The sequence below is a fragment of the Elephantulus edwardii genome, unplaced genomic scaffold (assembly GCF_000299155.1).
Source record: "Elephantulus edwardii isolate Elephantulus edwardi_28Jun2011 unplaced genomic scaffold, EleEdw1.0 scaffold00228, whole genome shotgun sequence".
NCBI lineage: Eukaryota > Metazoa > Chordata > Mammalia > Macroscelidea > Macroscelididae > Elephantulus > Elephantulus edwardii.
The window spans coordinates 2455882-2464971 of NW_006399978.1; the positions used below are offsets into that span (position 1 = coordinate 2455882).

At 46.0% G+C, this 9090-nt stretch overlaps 1 pseudogene; it reads left to right on the forward strand.

The window, feature by feature from the left end:
- The first annotated feature begins 4489 nt into the window (after positions 1–4489).
- LOC102872650 lies at positions 4490–5853 on the forward strand (annotated as a pseudogene).
- Positions 5854–9090: the final 3237 nt, after the last annotated feature.

A 9090-nucleotide genomic window follows, 5' to 3' on the forward strand; every position in this document is an offset into this window, starting at 1 on the left:
ACCAGGAAAACCCTTCTCATCTACCAAGTCCCTTCAGAAAATATCTTCCATTGTCCAACCCATGATCTGACAGTTTGTATCTTAAGCTTTCTTGGCTTCTGTGATTCCAAAAACGTTGACTGCTGACATTTTTCTTTTGACCAGTGTCTCTTAAGTTTAGTTGTGCTAGACAAAGAAATCCCACACCATGGCAGGAAACAGAGGCTCCAAGCTGGTGGCTTACATTCCTGCTGGGTTTAGTTTTGGAGGATTTTTACAATTGGTTTGAGGAAGCTTCAGAAGAAAGTAACCTTGGAGTTTACATCTGAGTTTCTCAAGTTTGGAGCAGAGTTCCTGAGTTGAATCCAGCACCATTTGGTATTTGTTCTGCTTGGGCAGGTGGCTCCTGAGGTGAACAAGAGGTATATACGCAAGCAGTGTGAAGTGGCAAAAAGGGGAAGGGGCCCATGATTCAGGGCTCAGACAAGTTGAACAAGTCCAAAGAGTTTGTTCAAGCCCCAAGTCATGCGAAAAAATATAGTATTGCAGCCTCTAGTCAGGCCTCTTAGCTCTAGTCAGCCCACAGGAATACATTCAGACTTTTGTTCCCGAGTGGCACGAATGATTAAGACCTTAACTGCTAATGAAAAGTTTGGTGCTTCAAATTCAATTAGAGGAACTTCAGAAGAAACCATTGTGATTTCATTCCAAAAATCCAGCCATTGAATGTAGCTCTTTTCTGCACACATGGGGTCACTATCATGGGGTCAGAATCAGTGCATGATAACTGATATTGTAAGGCCTCCTCAGAACCCCTTCCTTCCCCTAGGACCCCCCCAAATGGTTCATCCTTATTGAGGGCCTGGACTCTCCTGCACCAAGATGACTCCACCTCAACTCCCAGTTTTGGATACATAGGAGCTAAGATAACTGTCAGCTCACTTCATTGAATGTATTCATTGACCTTTCTCTGACACCTCACGATGCCCACAAGTGAAAGTACGTATGGGCTGCAAGATAGTATCTCAGTTGAGGGACACAAAAGATTGTGGAAAGCAGATTGAGAAGTGTCTGTCCCTAGAGTATCCCAATGCTACTTGGATGCTGTGGAAAGACTCTGGCTACCAGTATCATGCTCATTTACAGGAAAGGAGACCAGAGAGGCATCACAGATCTGACCAAGTGTGGCAATGTACCTTCATCAGAGCAGGAAGGAAATTTCTGCAGAGGTACAACATGGTAGGATGAGCACAGATATGTACTCAAGTCTGGTTCACCACCAAATCTGACTCTTCAGTGCTCACAATCCCCTCCCTGAGACATCACTGTTGTTTTGGGTGCCTTTAAAGCTGTTCCAACCCAGGATGACTCCATGTAACAGAATCAAACTTTGCCTGATCCTGTGCCATTCTCATAATTACTGATATGTTGGAGTCTAATGTAACTATTGTGTCAGTCCATCTCACAGAGGGTAAACTTCATTTTTCCTGACTGGAAGAAGATTCATCAACAACCTACATTATGCAGATGATACAAGTATAAGACTCCTTTATATTGTTTTAATGTGCCATTGAGTCAACTATGACTCATAGTGACCCTATGCACAATAGCTTTGAACTCTGCTCTATCCTGAGCCAATCTCACTGTCTCTGACACACCTACCCTCATTACTTCAGTTATTGTATCAATCCATCTCATCCAGCGTCTTCCTTTCCTATGCTGTTCCACCCTTCCACGCATGATGTTTTTCTCCAAGGACTGATCCCTCATGGCAACATGGCCTAAGTATGTGAGATGGAGCTTCAATAACTTTGCCTCCAAGGAATAGCTTGGCTTCACCCTCAGCCCATGATATGTTTAGTACTCTTCTCCAGCACCAGAACTCAAAGACATCAATCCTGCATCTGTCATCTTTGGTCATTGTCCAGCTCTCTGATACATAGCAAGTAGTTGCAAAGACAATGGCCTGGATTAGGCATACCTTAGTCTCTAGACTAACATTGTTGCTCTTCAATACTCTAGAGAGGTCCCTGAAAGCAGATTTTCCTAATGTAATTCATCTTTCTATTTCCTGACTGCTAGTACCAAGAGGGTTGATTGTGGAACCAAGTAAGCGGAAATTGTTAACAATTTCAATGTTTTCTCCATCTATTATGATGCTGCCAATTGGCCCAGTGGTGAGAATCTTTATTTTCTGGATATTGAACTTCAGTCCATATTGCAGACTACGGTCCTTGACCCTATGTAGCAAATGCTTCAGGCTCTCCTCAGTTTCAGCAAGCAAGGTTGTGTCATCTGCATAACACAGGATATTGATGAGTCTCCCTACATTTCTGATGCCACTCTCCTCTTCATTGAGTCTTGCAGAGCATACACATTAAATAAGTATGGAGAGAAAATACAACCCTGACGCATATTGTTCATACTTCCTCATAATTGCACTCATTGCCCTAATTTATTTTTTCAGGAGCACTTATTATTATTTAAAATTATTTCCTTTGTTGTTGTTGTTTATTTTTTTTCACTCTTACAGTCTATACAACCCCTTTTTCACATCACTCTCCACTTCTCGAGCATTATTATCCCGTGTATCATGGTGTGTCTGAATTTGTCTGTGTCTGTGTCTGCACCTGGACTCCTGGGCAGAACTTGACTATACTCAGGGCTCAGTAGACACCTGTGGAATAAAGGACCTGATGGACCTGTTTCCTTGTGCAGTGTGCAGATACCAACCCTTCCTGCATGGTCCATGACAACGACCACAGCTCAACTGGACTTTGCCTCTGATTGATGAACCGTTGGCACTGGGACAGCTGCAAGTCAGTGCCTGAAGCAGGTGGTTCATGGAGCATTGATCACGGAGTTTGGAAATAGAAAGTGAATGATGCAACATCTATTGTCTTAGTCTCCCAGTCCTGTCACAAAGATACCAGAGGGGGTGGCTTTAAAGAGCAGAAATGTATCATCTTACAGTTTTGGAGGTTAACAGTCCAAATCAGGGCATCAGTCAGATAGATTCCTTCTTTGGCTTATAGACAATACAGGGTATCTGTCTTTTTTGTGTCTGTGTAACTGTGTCTAATTTGCTCCTTTTATTACACAGAAATGATTATATTTTGATTATATTCATTTTACACAGATCTTATTTCTTTAATATGACAAAGAAAAATATTTTCAAACAGGATAATATCCACATGAATGGGGTGAGGATTTCAACATACATTTTGAAGATACACAGTTTACTATATAATACAATGCTCCATGAAGAGGTTTTACTGAAATGAAACCTTTTACATGACAAATGCATTGCTCAACATAGTGCATGGCATATGGTTCCGTAATATGAAATATACATGGGAAGAAGTGATGCCTCAGAGTGTTGGAAGTGATATCTCAGAGTGGAGGAATGATGTTGTTATTGCTGTTGTTGATTGCCGTCAAATTGAGTACGACTCACAGGGACCTCATGAACAAAAGGCCAGAAGCTCTTCCACAACCATCAATCACCATTTATCAAAGTTCACAGAGTTTCCAGAGGCATGCTGTTTAGGAAGTGGATGCCACTCTTGCTTCCAAACCTGCCTCAAACTGGGAGCTCCACCAAACACTGTCTATCATGGGTAAGTGTTATGCCGTTTGACACCCCAAAGCCACAAGGTTCACAGCTACCCCAGGTTTCCTTGGTACAGCATATTGACAGAAGAGTACTAGGCCACCGGGGTTCGAAGGGGTGGGGTTCAGGCCGGTGTTGGGGACTGGGCCCAGCCCTGGACTCCAACTCGGTGCCGACCTAGGTTTCCAGTTGAAAGGTGGCGGTGGGACCCAGGTTAACACAGAAGTCAGTCTCCAGGGCCATGCTGGTTCTAAGGCCTGCTTCTTTTGGTGATCCTGAGCAGAAGACAGATGGGCCAGGCCAAGCAGTGGATGACTTCCCCTCCTTGAGCAAGAAATGGGTTAATACCTGGGATCTGTCTATCACCAGACTTTGGGCTTAATTTGACAACTGAACTAAAGGATGTAATGGGCCCCTGGGAGGGACACTAAAGCTTGCAGTGGGGGGGAGGGGCCTGGACACACCCCTTTCCCCCCAGACTCCTCCCCATCAAGATCCACTCAGCCATGGACTTTGGAACTGGATAAGGGGAGAGAAGCAACACTTCCTTTTGTGGATCAGATTTGGGAGTCTCATCGTTGGAAATGTAGTGCTGGATGGGGGTTTGACGATCTGCAGAGTGCAACTGAGAGAAGAGAAGAGAGCAACCCTGTAACAACAGAACAAAATCCTCACAATCTCCACGTTGCTTACGCCTGTTTTATTCACTGTGTCATTTCGTCTTAAGAGTTTTCCCTCAGAGCATGATGTTCTTTTCCAAGGACTGGCCCTTCCTGATAATGTGCCTGGTGCATGGCTGCTTCCAGATTGTGAAGCCGGAGAACGCTGACCCAGAAGGTTGGGAAAGTGAGCCAGGAATACAGAGGGCAGCCCAGAGCCCTACTCATTTCCCTGCCCTCCCCTGTGGGGGCCAGGATGCTGAAAAAGCAGTCTGCAGGGATTGTGCTGTGGGGCGCTATCCTCTTTGTGGCCTGGAATGCCCTTCTGCTCCTCTTCTTCTGGACACGCCCAGCACCTGGCAGGCCACCCTCAGACAGTGCTCTTGATGATGACCCTGCCAGCCTTACCCGTGAGGTGATTCGCCTGGCCCAGGATGCTGAGGTGGAGTTGGAACGTCAACAGGGGCTGTTGCAGCAGATCAGAAAGCACCATGCTCAGTGGAGGCAGCGGTTGAGAGTGCCCACTGCGGCCCCTCCTGCCCCACCACGTGTGCCTGTGACCCCGCTACCAGCAGTGATCCCCATCCTGGTCATTGCCTGTGACCGTAGTACTGTTCGGCGCTGCCTGGACAAGCTGCTGCATTTATCGCCCCTCAGCTGAACATTTCCCCATTATTGTAAGCCAGGACTGTGGGCATGAAGAGACTGCCCAGGTCATTGCCTTCTATGGCAGCGCCATCACACACATACGGCAGCCTGACCTGAGCAACATTGCTGTGCCACCCGACCACCGCAAGTTCCAGGGCTACTATAAGATCGCGAGGCATTACCGTTGGGCACTGGGCCAGATCTTCCGCAATTTCAAATTCTCAGTGGCTGTAGTGGTTGAGGATGATCTGGAGGTCACACCAGACTGTTTTTGAGTACTTCCAGGCTACCTACCCAATGCTGAGGAATGACCCCTCGCTCTGGTGTGTGCCAGCCTGGAATGACAATGGCAAGGAACAGACAGTGGACTCAAGCAAGCCTGAGTTGCCCTACCGTACGGACTTTCCCCCTGGCCTCGACTGGCTATTGCTGGCCAAACTCTGGGCTGAGTTGGAACGCAAGTGGCCCATGGCCTTCTGGGACAACTGGATGTGCAGGCCAGAGCAGCGACAGGGGAGGGCCTGTGTGCGGCCTAAAATCTCAAGAACAATGACCTTTGGCCTTAAGGGTGTTAGCCATGGGCAGTTCTTTGATCAGCATCTGAAATTCATTAAGTTGAACCAGCACTTTGTACACTTCACCCAGCTGGACCTGTCCTACCTACAGCGGGAGACTTATGACCAAGATTTCCTTGCACGTGTCTATGATGCTCCCCAACTATAGGTGGAGAACGTGAGGACCAATGAGAGAAAGGAGCTGGGGGAGGTGTGGGTACAGTACACTGGAAGACACAGCTTCAAGGCCTTTGCCAAGGCCCTGGGTGTCATGGATGACCTCAAGTCAGGTGTCCCCAGGGCTGGCTACTGGGGCATTGTCAGTTTTCTGTTTTGGGGCCGCCGTGTCCACTTGGCACCCCCACAGACCTGGGAGGGCTATGATCCTAGCTGGAATTAGTCCACCTGCCCGTCTCTTTGGTCCCCTTCTCTTGCTGTATTCGTAGGCAGAGACAGAACTACAGGTCCTGGGCCATGCCATCCTGTCTGTATGTCTCTTGTCTTGGGTCCATTTATTTTTATTTTTACAATGGCATTTGAATGCAAGATGATAGGGTGAGGGTTATTCTCCCATCCTCAAGGGGGCTCGGATCAGAGCACTCTTTCCGGGGGTATATTGGGAGGTGATAGGCATGAAACCACTGTGTGGTAGAGGGAGACTTGGGCTTGCTGGGTCCAGAAACTTCCATGTTGGGACTTTTTGTCTATGGTATCTCCAGAGAGGTTAGTGACCTTAGCTCTCTTAACCAGACCTCCTCTCTCCTTATCTGACTCTTTCAGAGTTGTCTCATCCCTCCTCCCTTGCCCTGTATCTTTCCCATCTTTCCCTAATGTGGGTGGCACCACTTGAGTGTGTGAGAAAGAGCTACACTTGTGGCCAGATTGAGACAAACCACAGATTTCACCGCTGACAATTGGAGTGGACTTGTCAAGGTTTACTGCCACCTCTTCTTGTTTTCTCCTCTTCTGCTTGGGTGCTTTTCCCATCTCTTTTTATCCCTGTGATCTCTTCTCATCTTTCTTGGCAGCCCAGCAATTAGTGATTCTAAGATAAAAAGCTAAAGGAAGAAAGCAAAATCTTTCCTCAGCTCCTCACTAGCTTTGGGATGTGAAGGAGATGGAAGGAAAAAGCCTCAGTTGCGGCAGGATCAACCCTTCTCCTGTCCTCAAAGAGGCAAACTCTAGTCTCCAGCTCCCCCTCCTGTAAACATCAGTGCCTCCTCCTAGAGGAGGGTTTGGTGCTGCCTTGTAGAAAGAGACAATCAGCTTCTTGGGTACCTTCCTCCCTTGAAATGTGAGGCACAGGCTCCCACCTGAGGGCTGTGGATTTGATGCCTTCCTCAGTGTGATGTGAGTAGTCAAGACCAGGACTGCTCTAGCCACGCAGCAGCCCTGCCCCAGCCCCTCTCCCTCCATGCTTTCCCACATCCTGACAGGTTAGGATGCACATGGCAGGTCGGGAAGGATATGTGTGCTTTTGTTTGTTGTGTGACCTCAATTTCATGGAAGAAAGTTAAAGCTAAAGAATTATTTTCAAAAATAAAGACTGAATTGTCTGGGGAAAAAAAAAGAGAGTGCTGTACCACTTATAAGAATATTCCTCCAAAATATAATAACAACCAACTTTTAAATACAAAGACCCTCCCTGAGGCCTTGTTGACTCTAAACATGAGGCTTAAATAAAAAAAACAACCAATAACAACCAATAGAGTATGTTTTTGTTGTTATGTGCCATTGAATCGCCTGCAGCATTTAGCGACTCTATGTACAGCAGCTCTGAACCCTTCCCTGTCCTGAGCCAGTCTCACTAATTCCAACTACTGTAACAATCCATCTCATCTGAGATCTTCTCCACCCTACCAAGCATACTGTCCTGCTCCAAGGACTAGTCTCTCCTGGCCACATGCCCAAAATTAGGATATGTTAATGCTTTCCTCCAGACTTCCTTTGTACTTTAAATAAATAGCATTAATACTAGATCTACAAAATGAAAAAGAAAGGAACATTTTCATTTTACTTTGCTAATCTTGTTTGTTTGTGAGGTCCAGACTCAATGCTATTAAGTCAGAACCAACCCATAGGTCACTTTCCAACACCTTTTTTCCCCCTGCAGAGTTCTTGGTGGATCCCAACCACTAGAGAATATGGTTAGCGACACAATTCCCTACTGATTAGGCCACCAAAACTGCCTTGATTTGTGGGATTAGACCTCCAGGAACTCTCTTGATTTGTGGGGTTAGACCTCCCTTTTCTGCTTTTCACTTCTGCAAGGGAAGCTCTGTGGCTCCTGTTGACTCATCAGAAGAGTGGGGCTCCTGCCTTCTTGAGCGCATCATCTAACAACCTGGAATCTTTCTATTTACTGGGACTACCTCATTCCCATAGTGACTATAACACAAAAGGAAAACACACCACCCTTTATATTTTGGCCTTGTTGCTAACACACACTGACGGAAGGAAGCAGTTCAGGTAATTCCTCAGCCCTCCCATTTCCTGCCAGCCTGGCAGCCTTCCACCATAAATATCAAGGTTCTTAGCAGTCCCCAGTCACCTTTCTTTCCTTGATAGATGGTCACGTCAAAGCCTCATTCAGACAAGTTAATTACGTAGTGTTGCTCTCTCTCCACTCCTACTTATTCCTTCCCAGACGGGATAACAGCTCAAATGCAAAGTAATGCCTAACTACCACACATATAAAAACACACTCTACCACATGCAGAGACACAACACTACACACAACCACAAAATATCACATATGCACACATCATACACAGAGAGAGAACCTGGGTTTATCACTAATAAAACACTTCTAACCCATACTTCAATCTCAGTTCCATTGTATGGATAGACTTCAGGGCTCCATAAAGATACCTTAGCGGCTAGCTTTAGCTACCTGTGAATGAGACCTTGTTTGGAAATACGGTTATCTGATAATGTTATCTGTTAAGCTAGTAGGAAGCCCTGCTAAGGGCATTATTAGGGTAGGCCCTAATTCACCATGAGTGATATTCTTGTAAGAAGGGAGAAGAGATTCAGGAAGATAAACACACAGAAGAAAGATGAGCCTGTGGTCACAGAGTTGCCCTGCAGCTACAAGCCAAAGAATGCCTGGGACCACCAAAAACTGGGAAAGGTGTTTTGGACTGAAATTTGCACTCTCATAATATATGTTGGTGTCTTAACCCCTCTACCTGTGAAGGTGACTTTATTTGGAAATAGAGTCTTTGTTAATGTAAGATAATATAGCAGTAAGGTGGATTTTAATATAATACAATGTTGTTGTTATGTGCCATTGAGTGGCCTGCAACTCATAGTGACCTATGTACAGCAGCTCTGAACCCCACTCTGTCCTGAGCCAGTATCACTAATTCCAACACACCAACCCCCATTGCCTCTGTCACTGTATCAAGTCATCTCATCAAGGGTCTTCCTGTTCTGCGCTGTCCATCCACCTTCTGAGAATGATGTCCTTCTCCAAGGTCTCTCCTGGCCATGTGCGTGTTCTTTAAAAGAGAAGAAGACACACAGAGACTGACAGAAGAATGACAGCCATGTGATGCTTAATACAGCTTGATACAGCTGCAAGCTCTGGTGAGTATGTCCAGGGCTACATCTGTTTGTTTGAACATGTCAGTTG